The following is a 20625-nucleotide window of genomic DNA, read 5'->3' as shown; positions in this document are numbered from 1 at the left end:
TAGCCTACTCTCCAATGCAGTACAAGAGGAAGCGTACGAGGCTGTCCTACTCTCATTACATTAGAATGGGCTGAGGAGGCTATTCTACTCTCCATACATTAGACTGAGTTGTGGGGGCTAGCCTACTCTCCCATGCAGTGCAATAGAGGGCAGTGGAGGCTATCTTTCTCACCTTCCTTTCATTATAGTGAGCTCTGGAGGGTATTCAGCTCTACATACATTAGACTGAGCTGTGAAGGCTAGCCTACTCTTCATACATTAGACTGAGCTGTGGAGGATAGCCTACTCTTCATACATTAGACTGAGCTGTGGAGGATAGCCTACTCTCCCAAGCAGTACACGAGGGAGCAGTGGAGGCTATCCTACTCTACATGCATTAGGTTGAGCTATGGACGCTAGCCTGCTCTCCCATGCAGGACAAGAGAGAGCAGTGGCGGGTATCCTGTTCCTTACATAAGAGTGAGCTGTTGAGGCTATTCTACTCTCCATGCACTAGAGAGAGTTATAGCAGTAATCATAATCTGCGTGCAAGGGTGTGAGCTGTGGAGTCTTTCTTACTCTCCCATTCACTGGAGCAAAGAGGCAAGGCTATCTTACTGCCCAATGTATTGAAACAAGGAGTCAAGGCTATCCTTCTACCACAGTCACTGGAGCAAGGTGTTCATGCTATCCCACTGCCATGTGCACTGGAGCAAGGTGTCCAGGCTGTCCAACTGCCAGATGCACTGGAGCAAACTGTCAAGGCTATTCCACTGTCATATGCACTGCAGCAAGGTGTCGAGGCTATCCCACTGCCATATGCACTGGAGCAAGGTTTAAAGGCTATTCTACTACCCCTTGCACTGCAGCAAGGTGTTCAGGCTATCCCTCTGCCCCATGCACTGGAGCAAGCGTCAAGGCTATCTTACTGCCCCATGTACTGAAACAAGGAGTCAAGGCTATCCTTCTACCACAGTCACCGGAGCAAGGTGTTGAGGCTATCCCACTGCCATATGCACTGTAGCAAGCTGTCGAGGCTATCCCACTGCCATATGCACTGGAGCAAGGTGTTGAGGCTATCCTACTGCCCTATGCACTGCAGCAAGGTGCTGAGACTATCCCACTGCCCCATGCACTGGAGCAAAGAGTCGAAGCTATCTTACTGCCTTATGAATTGAAACAAGGAGTCAAGGCTATCCATCCACAAACAGGCATTGGAATAAGGTGTCGAGGCTATCCCACTGCCAAGTTCATTGGAGCAAGTTGTCGAGGCTATCCAACTGCCATATGCACTGGAGCAAGGTGTTGAGGCTATCCCGCTGCCATATGCACTGGAGCAAGGTGTCGAGGGTATCCTACTGCCCCATGTATTGAAACAAGGAGTCAAGGCTATCCTGCTACCACAGTCACTGGAGCAATGTGTCGAGGCTATCCCACTGCCAAGTGCACCGGAGCAAGTTTTCGAAGCTATCCCACTGCCATATGCACTGGAGTAAGGTGTTGAGGCTATCCCATTGCCATTTGCACTGGATCAAGGTGTTGAGGCTATTCCACTGCCATATGCACTGCAGCAAGGTGTCAAGGGTATCCTACTGCCCCGTGCACTGCAGCAGGGTGTTGAGGCTATCCCACTGTCCTTTACACTGGAACAAAGAGCCAAAGCTCTCCTACTGCCCCATGCACTGGAGCAAGGTGTTTAGGCTATCCCACTGCCCCACACACTGGAGCAAGGAGTTGAGGCTATCTTACTGCCCCATGTATGGAAACAAGGAGTCAAGGCTATCCTTCTACCATAGTCACTGGAGCAAGGTGTCGAGGCTATCTCACTGTCAAGTGCACCGGAGCAAGGTGTCGAGGCTATCCCACTGCCATATGCACTGGAGCAAGGTGTTGAGGCTATCCCACTGCCATTTGCACTGGAGCTAGGTGTCAAAGCTCTCCTATTGCCCCATGCACTGGAGCAAGGTGTTGAGGCTATCCCACTGTCCCATGCACTGGAGCAGGGAGTCAAGGCTCTTCTACTGCCCTATCCACTGGAGCAAGGTGTTGAGGGTATTCCGCTGCCCCATGCACTGGAGCAAGGTGACAAGGCTATCCTAATGCCCAATGCACTGGAGCAAGGTGTCAAGGCTATCTCACTGCCACAAGCATTGGCGCGAGCTGTGAAAGCGTTACTCTTGTCCCATGCACAAGATCAAGTTGTGGAGGCCATCCTAATGCCACATGCACAGGAGCGAGCTGTGAAAGCTATCATACTCCACCATGCACCAAGACAAGGTATCTTGGCTATCCCGCTAACCTATGCACTGGAGCAAGGTGTTGAGGCTATCCTACTGCCCCATGTCTTGGAGCAAGGTGTCAAGGCTATCCTACTGCCTCATGCACTAGAACAAGATGTCAAGGCTATCCTACTGCCCAATGCAGTGGACCAAGGTGATGAGGCTGTCCTACTGTCCCATTCACAGGAGTTAGTTGTGAAAACACTCTCATATACTCTAATATGCCGCTTTCTCCAGGAGACCTTCCTGAGGACTGACATCGCCCTCAAACGATGTGGACCTCCAATCTAATCGGCACCTGTGAGACTTGGAGGTTCTGGCTGCATTAAGGGGTTAGCGGTGAGGCCAGCAATGCCATGTGTGTGCAGCTCTTAGGCAAAGCATGCCTAGCCTAGTGTGTCCGAGCTCCCTAGTACTGAAGGGCCCCAGGGCCACAGATTCTAGGGGCCCATTAGTCGCTTTGGTGCTGTTGGCTATTTGTGACATTATTGGTCACTCACTTGTGTTTCTTCATCTCCTGAAAAAGTGATTCGAGACCCCACCGTCAAATGGATCTGCTATTTATTTGAAAATATTCCCATTGTATTCATGTGAGGCATCCAGACTGGGGTTTCACACAAGGCTCAGGTATCAGCCCACTTCTCTTTAATTATTACCGCTGAGCTCTGGGCTATTTATGTGGATGGTACCCAGCTGACCCTAACAAAGGTGTAGCAAGATTCTCATGGGCCCTAACGCAAACAAGGAAAACAATCAACCTCCTCTCTATTGATGCCTTGGAACCCAGAGTGAATGTGTTTCTGGATCCAACAAGAGGAAGGGGTTAGGTTTGTTCTATGGATAATGTTTTTAGAAACATTTTGGTGAAAGGCACTTTCTTAAATACAATGAGCAACAATTTTGCTCTAATTCATATGCTGCACAGGCACCTTTGCAGAAGATGGTGTTGCTACAATTTTGAGGAAGGTTGTCTTTGCACACAGATGCACCCATACGGGAAGGTGCCATTGAGTGCACACATTGGCACACCCATTAACTGCACCCCACCTCTCGGCAGATCCTACAGAAAAGGCTGCCATATTCCCCCATCCAATAGAAAGCAGTGACATCGACTGTATCTGATTGTGCTTTGTCCTTATTTATGGCTAACTGCACCTGTACTCGAGAGTTGCCTTTCACGGGGGACATAAGTGTGAAGCAGCCTACTCAGATTGAGGTGGAGTACACTGCAGGATTCCAAGTAGCCACCATCAAACTGGTGCCTCAAACCTAACCTAAATGGCAGCATTGCATACTTAAGGAATAGGATACAACAAGGAAAGGACATATCTACTGCCCATTAAAGACACCGCAAACCTACTGTAGTTGGTCCATTGTCTCAAACAAAATGCCCAACATCTCTATACGCCTTAGTCTTGTTTACAGAATCAGAAGAACCGTTCTGACATCCAGTTTATTCCTGGCTTCTTCCTCCTCCTCAGCTGGTGCGTGAAAATCAACATATTTGATTTACCAGCACATATACATCTGGAAAGGAAAACAACATTGAGGACAATAATACGGTCCTGGATATATGTAGAGGATGAATGTGTTTAAATAAAAAATTATATTAAAGACTTCTCTACTCAAGAGGGGACCTAGTGTACCAATCCGTGTACCACAGCTAACGGCTACCATGAGTGAAGGAAATTGCAGATCAGTACAGAAGAGACTTGTAGGGCCCTGAAGAGCAGAGGGAGATGTCATGATGTGGATGAGGGGTTAAACAGAGCCCAGGATCAAGGAAACGTTATCTGCAAGAGCCACAAATGCCACACCACCCTCATAGTCTCCCCACCACGCAACACAAGGGATCAAAACAGTGAGAGAGCAACCATCCAGTAGAGTATCCAAAGGAAATGGAAGGGATGATTGAAAGCCATGGGAAAATTGTCATGTAGTACCATACCTGGACCAGCTCTGGGATCTGGCTCAATGTGACGAGGAAGACTATAGGAAAGAACAACCCACGCACCAGGAAGGGACAATCTCTCAGAACCTTAAGCAGTCTGGGAGCGTAAAGAAAAAGAAAATGCTTCAGCACCGCTGTACTGATGAAACTTGCTTCTGATACTGGAGCCTGTGCAGCCTCAAAGCGGGTCAAGAAAATGAAAGACAAGACGTTCACCACTAAGTCAATCAAAGACATGGAAACGAAAGAGAAGGATTGGAGGCATAAGAACTCCTGGGGACCCATAGCTGTCAGAATGGAAATCTTGGTAAAAGTGTATTCTCCGGGGATAACGATCCTACCACTTAAGAATCACATCAGCCCTGAACACAGCAATATCTACTGCCACCTGGATACACCCGCAGGTCCGACAGTACCTCAAGGCTTTCCAATGAAAGAACTCCATAAACCAGGGTGTTCTGGGGTCTTCAGGGTTCAATTGTTACGATTTAGGGTTACCACGCCCACTCACCTTGAGCCGCTGTCATTAGATTTCTGACCCCGTGGTGCAAGGACTTAGTTCAATGCTCCAAAATGAATTAGAAATCCAGTTGGGTTGTGACCCATACACAACCCACTAGGCTGTGCTGTGTGGGTGGTGTTTTCTAGTCCAGATTAGTCCCTATAGATGAGTTAAGGAACACGACATAACTCCATACCCACGTTTGTAAATGAATTGCACACTCAAAATATCACCAAGAGACAGGTGATGAAGCTTTAAAATGTTTAGTTCAAAAACCCAAGTCTAGTGCATAAAATATGACTTGTAACCACACAGAATGAAAAACAAATGCAGCAATGCATAACATGGCCAGCGAAAACTACATGAACATTCCTAACATGTTTATGAGGTTCCTAGCTTCCTAACACCTTATCTCTACTTCTAAGCGCTATGCTCGAATTTAGAGGATGCACAAAATATTCAGCCTATAACGCGAGTTTCTTAAGATGCCTCGCACAGCATACCTTTTCTCATTAAGAAATTGCTGTTGAGCTATCTTCTATCACAACCCTTGCCTGGGAATGCTAAGCAGTGTGTGGCTGAAGGTCACTTCTCTGTCCTGCTCCTGGAGCCCCAGAGCAACTCCTGACTGGGGCTGGTTTGCAACAAATCTCTAACCTGAAAGGTCTGTCATGGAGCCTTTCGAAACATGGCCAAATATAGGGGTATTTATAGCAACTCACCACCCATTCTTATATTTATAAGTTTGGTGACCCTAAAGTCCCAAAAAGACAAAATAAGGATGGCAACAAATAGGTCCTCTAAATTCACATGTAGACATTTTAGCCTCCGCTGAAAGCATCCATTGTAACACGGCAGCACCCATAACAGCCGCAACGAAAATATGTCAGTCTAGATCAGAGGTGGACATGATGCTAACACTCCTGCATGTTTCTAAGCTTCACACATTCTAATTGAAAGAAATAGGAGTCTGCAGGCAAGCACACAATAAAAACAGAAAATATTTTCACGTGCCCTGTCACAATGTTGTGGCACCAGTTCTCCAGCCTCTGGCGGACAGGCATGTCGCCGTTATGTTTTCAGACATGCACTGGCGTCTTGAGAAAATTTGGTTCATTTGGCTTGTTGTGGAAACTCGTGAGAAGGCCTCAAGACCCTCTCCATGCTTAGGTTGTTACTGGTTACACTTCCTAGTTCAGTTCACTTCTTGTGGGCTGCCCCAGACTTTGGGCTTCTCCTTCTCGGACAGTCTCTTCCTGCAGAGTCAATTGCTCCTCCCCTTGCTTAGCAGGCCAGGCATCAGGTAGAACAAGGGTTCTCCAGCAAGATGAGCAGACATCAGGCCAATCATCTCACCTCTGGGAGGCTGGCTCTCAAAGATAACAGCACTGGATCACAGCAGAACTTAATTGATCTGCAAAGTTCTCCCTCCTTTGGTCAGTGAAGAATTTGAAATTGGAACTAAGTAAGATAATTTGGGTTCTGTTTTTATACACATTTTCCACATGGGGGATGTTAATCCCACTGTTAACTGTTAATAACCAGGAACCAGTTTGAAAAGGTTTCTTTTCATAATTCTTTTTCCTTCTGTTCAATAGACACATTTTTCATTAGAGGTGATGGCTCTCACAGTAGGTAGTGAAGATGCTGGCTCCAACTGAGCACCTAAAACATAAGCACAGTGACGTGCGAAGACTCGGCACCTAGCTGTCATCAGCCTTTTGGGTTTAACTTCGGGAGAGAGAACCAGTGGGTAACCCCTGTCTAGATGATGCCCGCTCCCCAACAACAGAATCTGCTGAGTCACCTCTCTTACCTCAATATCAACCTAAGTGACAGTGCTCATGAAGAGATTATCAGACCCTTGCTAACTGGTCACCATTGAATGACTAAGGAGGCAGAACTGTCTCTATCACCCACTTATTGTTTTAGGCTGTATTCTGTAGCTTGGGAGGGCAAACAATACACCCCACTGTCTGGGGAAGCGAAACTTGGAAAATATTCACCCTGGGCCAACATCAACATTGGAGCTTTAATTTTACTGTTGTAGGCCATCAACCTCCATCCGCAGGCCACTGTTGCAAAGGCCTTGCCCTCTTGTAAAGTAAAAATGCCAATTGTCCAAAACTCAAGACTTTTAAACTGTGTCCCAACAGAGATGCAGACGGACTCCTTCAGTCCACCTATATTTTATGTTTAAAATACCACTACCCAAAAAACGTGTTCCACATAGTAGACGGATTTGGAACCTATGTAGATGGTAAAATTAAAGATGGGCAGCTTTGAGTAAAGAGCTTGCTTTACACTTGAGGGTTTTTAGTGACCTCATGGACAACTCTAGCTTCCCTCTTGTCTGTTTCATGTCAATGGTAACCCCTCGATGAAAAACATCCCCATCAGTACTTGTGTATGTTCCTTATTGGCTTGACTGTATGAATGTCATTCATTTGGGCCTTCTCATGAAGTCTCACGGCCATGAAACGCCCAGAACTCTGTAGCTACAATGCTACTTAAGTGAAAGAGATTCCATCAGTATTGCGAATATGGCCCTCTCATAAGTGGCTCCAAGTACTGAAGCCTATCAGTTTTAAATTCCTCTGCGTTAGACAAAGATTCTTTTATAACACCCACCCACTTTTGTGTCTAAATAACGCGATTCATTCTAGAAGAGCTGCATATCCTTGAAAAAGAGGGGAACCGCAGCATTTAAGTGTTCTTTAGGAGTGGTCCGGCCTACCTTTGAGTAGTTTGCATTCTGTTCAGAGCTGAAGAATTAGCACCTTTACAATCGTAAAGAAAACGCAAAGCAGAAAAGCACGTTAGCCTTCAGAAGAACAATGGGCCCTGGTATTTTTGTCAGCCGTCGCCCACGCCAGCTCACTTCCTGTTTACACATTTCTCAACCATGTGCTGCTTAGGGCCTGAGAAGTGTCTATTATAGGAGATGAGGCCCTTTCATTCACAGATCAGAGTGTTACTTGTACTTCTCCTGAGCCATCGTTTTGACATAAATATATAAATTGATCTGAAACATTTGGTAATCTTACCAGGAAAGAAACAAAAAATAGTAGAGTAACACATTAGAAGAGAATCTTAGGCAGGGCTCAGTGTTACTTAAAAATGGCAGCATAATACAGAAAGATTCACCTCCCCCACACAACTCCAGAAGCGTTGTGTTTACCGCACCAGAGATACTGAGCACAGGAAGGAAAGATGTCCATATGAGGCTAACAAGCAGGCAGGACTCCTTCCACAAGGGTGTTTTAGTAATGTCTTCAGTCACAAGGCTCAATTGTCTTTGGCTCGGGCCTTTAACATGGAGTCGGCCTTTAATGGCTGGTATAGCCCGATATGGCGGGCTATAAGTCTATATTAAAAATCCAGTTGGACTACAATCTGTACACAACCCACTAAGCCATATGATGCCAGTGGTGATTTCTGGTCAAGATTAGTCTCTCTAAATGAGTTCAGGTACACAGCTCTTTCTTAAATAAATAACACACTAAAAATAGCACTGAAAGACAAGGGATAAAACTTTAAAGTGCTTATTTCTTAAACCCAAATCTAGTGCATAAAATATGAACGTTAAGCACCCTGAATAAGAAAATAAAGGCAGCAGTGCCGGACATGGCGATCGAAAACAAAACAAATATATATTTGCATGCTTCAGTAACACACAGAAGAGTAGCATTAGCCTATCTCTTGTCTCACATCTAGTGAAGCTTGCACTACTGCTCCTGCTGCATATGTGAATGTAACTTGGTATGCAACATTTCACTCTGCAAATGCAATGACACTATCAGAGATTGGTGTGGAAGGTATGAGGGCGAAGGAAACACTTGAGCAATGCAGAGCCAAGGGTCTGAAGGCCAGTCAGAGCAAAAGTCAAGTGTGCAAAGCATGGTCTGGAGAGGAGTGCAGGTTGTAAGAAGAGCACATGGATGCAGGGTCCAAAGGGCATAGTGGCAGCACAGAGCCAAAGAAGTGACATAATTTATGGGCTCAGAGGGCAGGAGCTGTGTGAGATCAAGTGGTTGGGTGTGGCATAGGGTCAGCCGGGCAGGAAGCAGTTTAGGGACAGAATAGCAGCACAGGGTTGAAAAGGGGTAATGGGGACAGACAAGCAGCATAATGTTTAGGACAAGAGCAGCACAATGTCCATTTAGGAGCTGCCCAAAGCTGGGTGAGTGGAGGAGCAGTAAAGGTTTCCTGTAACTGGGGCAGACCTCCTTCGGTTCGGACTATGTTTACCAGACCGCATCAGTGCAGCACACTTTTTCTCATGCAACAGGGCAGCATCAGTGCAAACTTTTCTCCATTGCAGAAAAGGCATTATTCACAAGCTCCTGCCCCTCCCAGAAAAGTTTCAAATGGGGCTACAACAATAGTGCAGACTTTCCTTCCTTGACGAAACATATTCACCATGGTAGCCGCAGTGCAATCTCCCCTGTCCCCTAGGACCCAGGCATAACAGGGTCACTGTTGATCACAATGGCACAGTGGGAAGAAAAAGTGGACTGTATTGCGGACCAGAGTAATTAGTAGTGGGTGAGATTAATTTAAGCATTTCAAGCATCCCCTTTTTGTTTTGTCTTGGTCAGTTCTTAAGTTGTAAAGCAATAGGAGCAGGGGCTAAGACGTTTGCTCAGAAACCTGTGACGATTACTACGAATAATGGGATTGTAAAAAATGAAGGCTATCTACTGTTTATTCCACCTCACGCCTCCTTCATCCATCACCAGATGATCTCTGCCACTTTCTCTCAATCTTGCAAGATCTTTTTCATCCCTGCTTTCCAGCTTTGCACAGTTGTTAGGTCTTTCTCTTTGTCTTTCTTTCATACTATTATATTTTCTCTCTCTCTTCCTCTGGGTGAAAGTTTAATAAAGAAAAATAAGTGTCAGTCCCCTAAAATCCGTGCCGGTGGTCCCCACCTGCAACCATTGGCACAAATTATGCCCTGCTCTGTGTTATGCCCTAAGAGCAATTGGTATGCTCAGATGTAGGTACCATAGCTCACCGGGCCATAGGAGTCGAGCAGTACTTCTTTGAGGAGGCCCAAAAACTGAAAGCAATATGGGGTTGTTGTGTTCCAGTTCAGAGGAGATGTGGTCTGGCCGTTCAGGCTTGCCTATTATATTGGCACAGTGGGCAAACAAATGGTAGGCTGATATACGTCCCACAGTAACAACCCGTGGCTGAGAATAATTCAAGCAGTGCACCCATCTCTCTTAACATGTATCAGCAGCACAGATGAAATCTGAATCCCAATAGTGAGTCAGTGAGGGCGTAACGGAAGGCCAAGTGATGCACTCTGGTCTTGGGGTTCCCCACTCACCAGTGCATATCCCATTAATACTGAACATTAGGGAAAGAGGAGAGCCCAGCAGTGGGCAAGGGGGGATGGATTGCAGAGGAAGGGATGAGGAAATATTGCCACCAATTTGGCGGCTCAAGGCCAGGACAAGAAGTCTGTGCTCAAGACTGAGGGACAAAGGAGTGCCAAGAGGAGATGAGATTATGATGCAGTTCAGGCCCAGGGACCGTTTGGTGGCATATGGCCACAGCAGATGTGGGGAAGATACTGAGAATAGACTCCATACAGGACCCGATGGGTGGGTTCAGGTAGGTGACGAGAAAGAGATGGAGTAAGTAGTGAGGGGCATGTACTGCCAGAAAATTGGGAGAGAAACTTCCTCATTCATCATATGGACTTTAATCCCCTCTTGCTCCTGCCTTAAACCCACTAATTTGTTCTGTTCATGGTCTCACTTCTATATTCCTATTCTGCACGTATTTTGAAGTTTCCTCCCCATCCATGGCTTAAACGTTTTCAACCAAAATGTGGGGTATGAGTGTGAAATGCCCTATGTGCAATAGTCATTGCTTTCATGATGGCCTTTCTGTGGGTGGGAAGCAAATATAGAGCTGGCAATCCATGAGAAACCTGGAGTTGCCCCAACGCGCCTAGGAAGAGCCTAGTCATGTTATTTTGAACTAGCTGTAGGTGATGTAAACTTTTAACTTGGCCTGCCAGACAAACAGCATTCCAATTATTGGACCAGGGCATGCATAGCTGATACCTAGGCTGTAGCTCATTATAAGGTATTTGATTCTTTAACATCTTTAGTAGCAGGAGGAATGTATTGCAAACAATAAGGGCCTGCATTTCGAAGCGGATATCTGCATCCGTCCAGAGGCCCGAGCTGCAAACCACCTTTGTGTAAGGAAGTGATGGACCTGTGGTCTCAGGCTGAACCACCCTCTCCCATATTGAGTTGTTTTTTTGTAGTAAACAGGCGCTTAGTGAATGGAGAGGCTGTTTACTAGAATAATCAGTTAAAAGATAACCCACAGATTAGTCGGGTGTCATCTGCGTATAGGTAACATTGGACTCCCAAAGAAAGAAGAAAGGTGGCCTTGTGTGTAGGACTGGGGATAACATTGACCCTTATAGAATACCACAGCTGGTCTCTCTGGACTAAATTTCAAAGATATTCAGTTAAAACTGACAAAAAACGAAAATGTGGTCATATAGAGTCAAGAATATATTAAACCATTATGCCGCACAGTCAGCCAGTTTATTCATTTTTGGAGAAGCTGGTCTGTGGATTTGAATAAGAAAATAACCTCTGCCTACTGGGAGATACTATGGGAAGGAACTTCCTTTAGGTGCTTTCATTGTTCACAGATGTATTTGGACTCTTTTAAAGATGAATAATTTGACTTTGACTGAATCGGTTTATTATCTCTGCAATTTTGAGACGAATCTCTTGTGCACATGTTATGTAAGTCAAGTCAAGTTTGTTACTTTCGGACTAAATTATGACTGATTATTTATGATATTCTGGCTATGCAGCACGATGTGTTGTATAAATCAGACTATTATCTTTAAGTGACATATTCAAATGATCTTAACTTACTAGTAACTAAAATACTTTTTAAATGTATTTTATTATTAGCTAAAACTTTAGAATGTATTACTGTTAACTTGAAAGAGCCTTCTATGTTTAGTCACCGTTCAAGAAAGGGTTAGTTTTATTAGAAAAGTGTTTGAATTAACTAAATTACTTTAAATCAACAAATACATGTTTCAAAAATATCTGGGATCCAAATGTAAGCTATTTAGATTAAAATGGTACTTGAATTCGTGGTGTATCTATTATTCAGTGAATGTTGACGAGGTTCATACTGCAGATTTTTTTAGGTCCCGCCTGGCGAACGCAGCGCGAAGCGCTGTCGCCAGCGAGATCTATTGTTGCTGACTTGCCTCGGAAGTGGGACAGGAGATGGGCACGCGCAGGCTCTCGGCGGATTGGAGCCTGTGTACGCGCACGTGAACACGCACGATGTGCACATCTCCTGTCCCCCTTCAGTCCTCACCAGCCTCATGTCCCTAAACACGCGCATGGCGTGCTTTCGCTTTCCCTCCCTCCGGCGTTTCAGCTCACGCTCAGCCTTCTCTGTGTGAACTCTTCGACCGGCCCTGCAGCGCTGGTCCCAGTAGAATGATGGCCAAGATGCGCGTGCTGTGGCTCCTGTGGGCCCCCGGCTGGGCCGGCATGTACTCCCGGGAAGACCCGCTGGGCATCTTGAACTCCGACTCGGCCCGCTCTCAATTGCTGAACTATGGCTATGGCGCAGCGGTAAAAATACGAGAACCAAACCAGAGAGGTACGATGGACCCACGCCACCCGTACCTTGGTACCCACATGCTGCGGTAATTACCTAGCACTCGAACTGCAGTGCTTGCGCCCCTCGCGCCATTTCAATGTGTACATTTAAACAGGTGCGAGCCTTATGTGCGCTCCGCTATACTACATGCCGCGCTACATCCGCTAATAGTGCCAAGTGAACGGGAGGGTTGGTGCTTGGGGCGCCCTATACTGCCTTCTTCATTCAAGCGTAATTCCTTTTTATGCGCAGGGAGCTAGGCGATTTGCTCAGAATCACCAGATGTTTGAGGGTCGGTGCCGAGACTCAAACTGGGTTCCCCAGCTTCAAAGTCCCACGCTCTAGCCATTCTGCTGTGTTGCTCTACACAACGCGTGCAGTGTGCCTTGCACCCCTAGGCCGTCGTGCTATCACCCCCCCCCCCCCTCCCCAGGAACAGGATAAAGGATCTGTGATTCCTGCCGTCGGGAAACCCGGTCTGGCTGAAGGGGAAAGCGAGGGGAGAAAACTCAGGGGCAGTCCTGCCTGAGTGTGATCCAAAGTGGGCCAGCCACCCACATTGCTGGCTACCCTGGGGGCAGCCCCCGGGCAGCTAAACACATCGACATGAGCCCCCGGTCCTAGTGCCTGGTTGGCAAACCACTAACGCAAGCGCAATTCAAAGCAACGACGAACATTTCGCAGTCGCTGGGCCGGCATGTACTGCTGGGAAGACCCGCTGGTCATCTTGGACTCCGACTCGGCCTGCTCTCACCTGCTGAACTCCAGCAGCGCCTGCCTCGCTGAGTTCTACGCGTCCTGCGCCAACAAACACACACACACCAGCCGCCCCCAGCCAGTGCACGCGTACTCGTCTCCCTCAACGCGCGAATGGCGTGCTTTCGCTTTCCCTCCCTCTGACGTTTCAGCCCGCGCTCAGGTTCTCCCGCCCACTGTGGCCCCCTCTCTTCCTCCCTCACAGCTCTCTCCCTGCCTCCTCTTCGACCCCCTCTTGTCTTCCTCCCTGCCCTTTAAGTCACCTTCCTCCCCCCTTTGACTACCTTGTGCATCTTCCCCGCGTAGCCCCGCACTGCTTGGTGACCCTCAGCAGAGAGCAGCCCTCGCACAGCCACAAGGATGGAGCACACACGGCTCTGCTGCTCAAAATGCTCCTGCTGGCGATCCTTGCCGGCCAGCCTCGGCTGCGCAGGAAGGTGGGTGCCCCCGGCAGACACCCTCCTCGCCCCCTGCTGGCATGTGAGAGTGATCGGCCTGACACCCCCTGCTGGCATGTGCGTGTGTTCAACCTGACACCCCGTGCTGGCATGTGTGAGTAAGTGTGAACGAGCCTGACACCCCCCTGCTGGCATGTGGGAGTGAGTGTGAACAAGCCTGACACCCCCTGCTGGCATGTGTGAGTGAGTGTGAACGAGCCTGGCACACCCCTGCTGGCTTGTGTGAGTGAGTGTGAACAAGCCTGGCACCCCCCTGCTGGCGTGAGTGAGTGAGTGTGAACAAGTCTGGCACCCCCCTGCTGGCATGTGGGAGTGAGTGTGAACAAGCCTGACACCCCCCTGCTGGCATATGTGAGTGAGTGTGAACGAGCCCGGCAGACCCCTGCTAGCTTGTGTGAGTGTGAACGAGCCTGACACGCCCCCCCCAGCTGGCATGTGTGCGTGAGTGTTAACGAGCCTGACACCCTCCTGTGGCATGTGCGTGAGTGTGAACGAGCCTGACGCCCCCAACTGGCATGTGCGTGAGTGTGAACGAGCCTGACACCCCCTGCTGGCATGTGCGCGTGATCGGCCTGACACCCCGTGCTGGCATGTGTGCGTGAGTGTAACGAGCCTGACCCTCCCCTGCTGGCGATCCTTACCGGCCAGCTGCGGTTGCACAGGAAGGTGGGTGCCCCCGGCCTGACCGCCTCCCCATCCCCTGCTGGCATGTGTTTTGTGATGGTATTGTGTATCTTTATTTTCAGCAGCATGACCGGACTGAGAAATCATAAGGGGGTGTCCCGCCCCATACAGCCCATCTGAAGCTACGTACCTGCGTTTACATTTAGTGAAAACATAATTTTCGGTCGATTTTACCATTGCCAGCACCTCTAAATGGGCCAAGTCCATAATGTGATCTTTTTGGCCGCCTCTGTGTGTGAATTCCCTTCTAGCTGAGTGTGCGGGTTTGTGTATTTCTTTGAAAGTGCATGGGCATGGATGTCTGTGCCACTCTATCTAAGTCTGTCTGGGTGTGCGTGCGTGAGGCTTTTCTGATTAAGATCTAAGAATCCTCCTCGGGCACCACACAACCCCTTCCATTAACGCCTTTCACAGCGCAGCAGTAAACAAAAATTCCTTGGAAACCTACACGCGTCCCCGGGCGATTCAGGCTGGGTCAGTACCGCCAGCATTCAGCAGACACAGCCCTAGACTTCTTTACGGCTGTGAACCTATAAAAAACCTTCACACTGGACGAAAGTCTTCAAAGCAGCCGAACTTTGCAGCGTCGCCGTGGGTACACGTGTCACCACTGTGGAAATCTTTCTTCAGTGAAGTGTCCGGTAAGGGGTGAGGCAGTGGGGTGGCTTTCATTGTTTTTATAATTTATTCATAGTTTTGTTGCACTCAGTTTGTGAGTAGGAACCTCGGTACCTGTATCTGGGATAAGGCTAAAACTAGATGTGCCCGAGTCGGCAAATTAACTGAGAGAGCCAAGCCCGAGCCGAGCCAAGCGCAGCTTCAGCCCAAGAGCTGTGCACGAGCCGAGTTCGTGAAAATATTTGCCATGTACAACGTGCAAAAAAGTCATCTAAAAAAATTCCAAAGTCTCTTCAACACTCAAATTTATTTAGCACATTTTTTTCAACAGATCATAAAAGCGCATTGAAGAGTACTTATTGAAAGTGATAGTTTTTAAATATGAATTTAGAAAATGTCTTCACCAGCACTGAATCGATGACAATGCCCTTAGTTAACCAATAGGCAAGTCAGTTGTCATATACACCCTAAATGTAGCCTATGTTCCTTCCTATTGTAGGTGGTGCAGAATTGTGGGCTAATAAATAAAACAGAAGGGTTTTTGTGCAGCTTACCCCCTACCCTGGACGTACATATCTGTCAGTGCTCTCAGATGTGATAATTAGGAACAAGCATTTGCAATGCAATAGGTCTCGCATTTACGCAAGTTTGAGCTATTGGCATTGTAAATGACAATGCCTTTTATTTATGTTTTGGTTTTTACAACATAAATAAAAGGCAATGTCATTTACAATGCCAATAGCATAAACTTGCGTAAATGCGAGACCTATTGCATTGCAAATGCTTGTTTCTTTTTGTCTTCGTCTGTATTGAGTGTCTATCAACATTTTTTTGGATGTAAGTGCTATTATGTGGAGGTTTACCTGTAACACCCAGAGTTTTTATTCTTCCTCTTTAGATTACATCGGTGAGGTATTGTTTTTATGTGCCAGACGCTTAATGCTACAAAATTCTGCTATTCAAAGGTGTACGGTGCTGGTAGTGGGAGTACTGAAATATGTACATACCCAGTTTGAGAATATGAGTTAGGTTTTTTTACAGACAGAAGTGGCCTACTAGCGCAAATAACTTTTTGAGTAAAGAAAAATTGTTAATTTCCCCATATTTATAAATAAGTGGCGCATCTTTATAGCCAAGTGTGGATATGTGCAAATTCCTATTTGCTGACTGGATGTGTGCATTCACCTTTAATCTCCTCTATTGTCTGTTTTTTTAATAGGTTTCAAGCCATTTATTTTGAATATTGGAGGAAAATGAGTAGGGGTAAGTGCAGTAACATTTTTATGATTTATTTAACTGCACTCTTTCATTAAAGAACACATTTCATTGCTATACCAGTCTATTTGGTGAATAGGAAATAGTAAAAATGAAGAGGTATGACGGCAAAAGACATTCTATTAATTGGCACAACTATGAAATTTGCCACTTGTACCACGCAATGTATAACCATGTTAGTTCAGCGCAGAAATTGAGTATTCTAAAATGCCAATTAAATTATATTTTCTGGTGGTAAGGAGCAGTGGGTATGTACTTTCCATAATGTTTTTTTAATGACGGGCTTGGAAATTGTCCAATTAAAGTGCTTCTTTAAAAAAACATAAACATTAGACCTTATTTCATTTTACTTAGCTAACTTCTATAAGTTAAGTAAGTACAAACACTTTGGCATCAGATTTAACATTGAAAAAATGTATATTTCAGTCTAGCAGTCGTAACAGAGTTGCCAGATTGCTGGGGTAAGGTTTGCCTTTTTCAAAGACATCTGCCATACCACCAGGTTGTTTATCTTCAAGGTGTGGACTACTAAGGAATTTCCACGTAAGGCAGCGAAACCTCTAGTGCGGATCCTGAACATCTGTGTATTTATGTCTAAAGGTCTTATTTAAACTGTAGTGAGAGTAATCGATCCTTGGAAGATCGACTACTGTGTAGGAAATGTTAATGGCCCCCAGTCCTTCATTTTTATAGCTGGGCACAGTCCAAAGGGAAAGATGTAAACAAAGTAGTGCTTTTAATTCCTAAGCATACATTTGTAGTGTTCACAGGAATCAGGCAGGATTGCGTTTTCAAAAACGACTGATTATGTAATAGTGTGGAAAAGGCTGCTTTAATGAAACAGGTGCACACACTTTAATACCCAAACCTTATCTCTAGGCCTTACATACTAAATCAACCTGGCCTAACCATACATCTTAATAACTATCCATATCCTCCTCCCCCCTCCCCTAAGCAACCCTTCCCAACGAAACCAACCAAAATCCAATCACAGCTCTCCTCACTCAAAACTCCCCGCATCCACCCTCATGCATACAGCACTGTTTCCATCTCATTCCATTCATAAACTCCCACCTCCCCCGAAACTTCGACTGGGTCTCAACGTTTTCTTGAATAACTTTTAAAGTTGTGTACTAGACCGCCACCAGAAAACCTCCTGAGTTCTTTTGTACGTCGCCCCCAACAAGGAAACTTACATTCACACTGGTAAATGCAGTATGTCTGCCAAAATGCTCCATACTTGCATCAAATAGAGCTCTACCCTAAATATGGACAGATGTACCTCATCCTCACAAAAATACTCCTTTGACTCATATTGGATATCTGAGTGCTCTACAAACATCAGACCTTCCCCACTGCAAAACTTCAGCAGATCTCTGTTGCATTTCGTACGTGTCATGTTGAGTGCCCCAGGTTTCTTAGCACCCCACCAAACTCTTCTCGGCATTAACTCAGTCAAAATAACCGTTGTACCAGACCATGACCCCTTGATATTCAACATATCCTGTTTCATGCTCTTCACTAGTGTCAAACCTTTTAACTTAACAAGATCATTTTCTCCCAGGTGCAAGGGCAGCCCTTCACTAGGTAATGTAGCTTGGGTAACAGTTTTTGCCTCCTCATGCCCTTGTACCAAACCCTTTCAGTTGTACCATGTATCAGGCAGTCCCAAATGATGATCTCCTCTCCTGGCATCGGCATGCCTCGCTGCCTACTTCACGAAGGAGTGCCCAAAGAACCACGCCTCAATATGTCCTCTCTCAGGACCGCAATGTAACCTAGGAGAAAAGGTATCCTGTTTGTGCAAATCATGAAAAACGTAGCCCAACCGCAAATAGCACTGATAACAGTTGGATCACCAGAGGCCCACATGCCTAATCTCAGCCACAGTCCAACCCCTGTGGTCTGCCTCCATCACCATCCCAATCCTAAATGAGTGGGTCCCAAAATCCTGTGGACGATAACCCAAACCAACCAACGATCTCCGCATAACCCCCAGGACTTGCAATGCTAGGAAACACCTCCCATCCTCATGCCGAAAAAACCTTGGCACATCCCCTACCCTGCCTGCAAATTGCCACTAACCATTCCTGAGGACAGACCTCCGCATCCGCATATGCTTTCATTGTCACGCAGCTGCCCCTGCCCAAATGGTCAGTTTTTGATTTCGGGATTCATGCTTGCACCGCAAGTGTCCTGACGTCTTGCCAACGAATCCCCATTTGAATCTTTGAACTGACAACCTCCATAACCCTGACTGCACAAACTCGCCCGAGCCAGCCCATGTGCTTTAACAGTAGACGGCAACCCGAATATCAGCTGCATTATGCGCTGACACCCACTGACCATAAATAGCCGGTATCACCGTCTTAGTCTCAGCAGCCCATGGTGCAAGTCCACGTAACCTTGTCCACTGAAAATGAGTGAGTCAGCAATATTGTTGACTCCAGTAATATGTTACGCCTTGTAAGTGACATTTGTATGCAAACACTCCAAAACAGAAACACAAGAATTTCCAAACCCTTGGATCCTGTGCAGATTGGCGGTTAACAGTGCTCACTACGGCCATGTTGTCCACTTTGAAAAGGACTGTTGTGTTTGCAAATCGGCACCCCCATAGACAAACTGCAACCACCAGCGGAAAAAACCTCCAGGAAAGCAATACCCCCCCACTCTCCTTTCTTCTATGGTTTTGACCATTCCTCCGCACACCACCATCCCTGCCAGAATATTCCGAAACTATGGCCGCCTTCTGTGTCTGTAAACAGCTTGACTGACCACTTCATCTGTATCCCTACTTCTGCCATGGGAATACTACTTCATTCACAGAGGAATGTTCTCCAAATGTGCAAATCCTCCTACGTTCCCACTTTTAGGCTCACCCAGTGGTGTGGGGGGATGTGCCAGCCAGGGCCCAACCCAGCCTCCTATAAAACATCCTACCAGCTCAGACAGCCCTGCACACAAAATCAAAATGACCAAGCAAAACCTGTATGTCCCTCATTTTAACCTTGGCTTTGACCGTCATCTTATCTAGCAGCTCTGTACAACGCTGCTTCATTTCCTCAGGCAGCCTCATTTTCATCATGCCCGAATCCAACTCGATGCACAAAAACGTCACAACCTGCACTGGTCCCACTGTTTTATCCAGTGCCAAAGGAACACCCACAGCCTTCATCAACTCCTGGAACAGCAAAAAGCTCTCCTGACATTCTTTTGACTGGGGTGCTCCAACCATGATGAAATTTTCCAGATAGTGGGTCATGACCTCCTTACCTGCCAGGTGTGTAAAAATCTTCTGCAAGAAGGTACTAAAAGTCTCAAAGAACGAACATGAAACAGAACAGCCCATAGGCAAAGCCTTGTTCACAAAAAACGTGCCTCCAAACTGTACGCCCAACAACTCATAATCCTCAGGATGAACTGGCAATAAATAGAAAGCTAACTTTACATCGCATTTCCCCGTCAAAGCTCCCTGGCCAATTGAATTCATCGACTGAATAGCTGTATTCTGCCACTATAAACAACATTACCCAAATTGCCTTTGACTCCAGGTGTCACCAATTGATTCTGCCTCTGGACATTCCTATCTTCAAACATGCCTTGAGCCTCTTCTCCCCTCCATCCTGCCTCCACAAATGCTTGATGCGCAGCTGCTGTTAGACGAAATACTTTCCTCCTCCCTCCTTACTCTCCCCATCCCCTTCCTGCTAAACAAGGACGGCCTACCTCCATTGACTAGACAAGTCCAGTGGCAGGCCCTGAGAATCATTCACTGCACCTCCCACAATCACGTGACTCGGGCCCCCATGTGGCAGAGAGGTGGCACCGCAGTCTCTGGCCGCTGCTGCTGCAGCATGGACACCGCGTACGGTGGAGCCACTACCTCCCCAGTCGCCAACCGCCTGACATCCCCCAGGATCCCTCCCAAAAAATGTGAAGGCCTCTTGAAAGGGCTCACGCCACTGCATTACGCATTCCCTCTTGCCAAATGCCAGTAGTGCATACAGCTGCCGCATCCACAGTTCCTCTTCCTGTTCCCCTCCCAGAAGCACCCCCATCGCAAAGCAGACACATAGGCTCTGGTAACGCCTCGAGACCCACAGGCCACATTCTGCCACCTACCGCTCCATGTAGCACAGCAGAGCATTACGGCCTCAGACGGCCAGCCTGCCATACTGCCAAATCCTTGCCCCTCACTCATCCCACTATGATGACTTTTGCGGGCCAGTGATGAGCAAGCCATGACGGCAGCTGCCACACTGCCTGACATCCTCCTGTTCAGGCACTCTACCCGTGGACCACCTGCCTGCTGCAGGGTTCTGTGGGCTAATAAATCCATCCTGCCTGCATTCTTCAATATTTGCAGGGCCTGTCTCACACTATGCTTGAGGGCCATTGTGAAACCACAGCATGTCAAGACTAAACCTTGTAAAGCCACTAAAGATA

The 20625-nt window shown here is 47.0% G+C and overlaps 1 protein-coding gene across 2 annotated transcripts in view; it reads left to right on the top strand.

Annotated features, from left to right (window-relative positions):
- Window positions 1–20625, top strand: part of ARHGAP40 (Rho GTPase activating protein 40) — a 367732-nt gene that overhangs the window by 74521 nt on the left and 272586 nt on the right. For both annotated transcript variants that reach the window (XM_085619237.1, XM_085619238.1), the window contains exon 2: window positions 16121–16164. The gene's annotated coding sequence lies outside the window, so the exon portion shown is untranslated. The remainder of the gene's footprint in view (window positions 1–16120; window positions 16165–20625) is intronic.

The sequence above is a fragment of the Triturus cristatus genome, chromosome 7 (genome assembly GCF_964204655.1).
Source record: "Triturus cristatus chromosome 7, aTriCri1.1, whole genome shotgun sequence".
Lineage (NCBI taxonomy): Eukaryota > Metazoa > Chordata > Amphibia > Caudata > Salamandridae > Triturus > Triturus cristatus.
The sequence above is the reverse complement of the archived record's forward strand: the minus strand, read 5'-3'. Positions and strand labels throughout refer to the sequence as shown.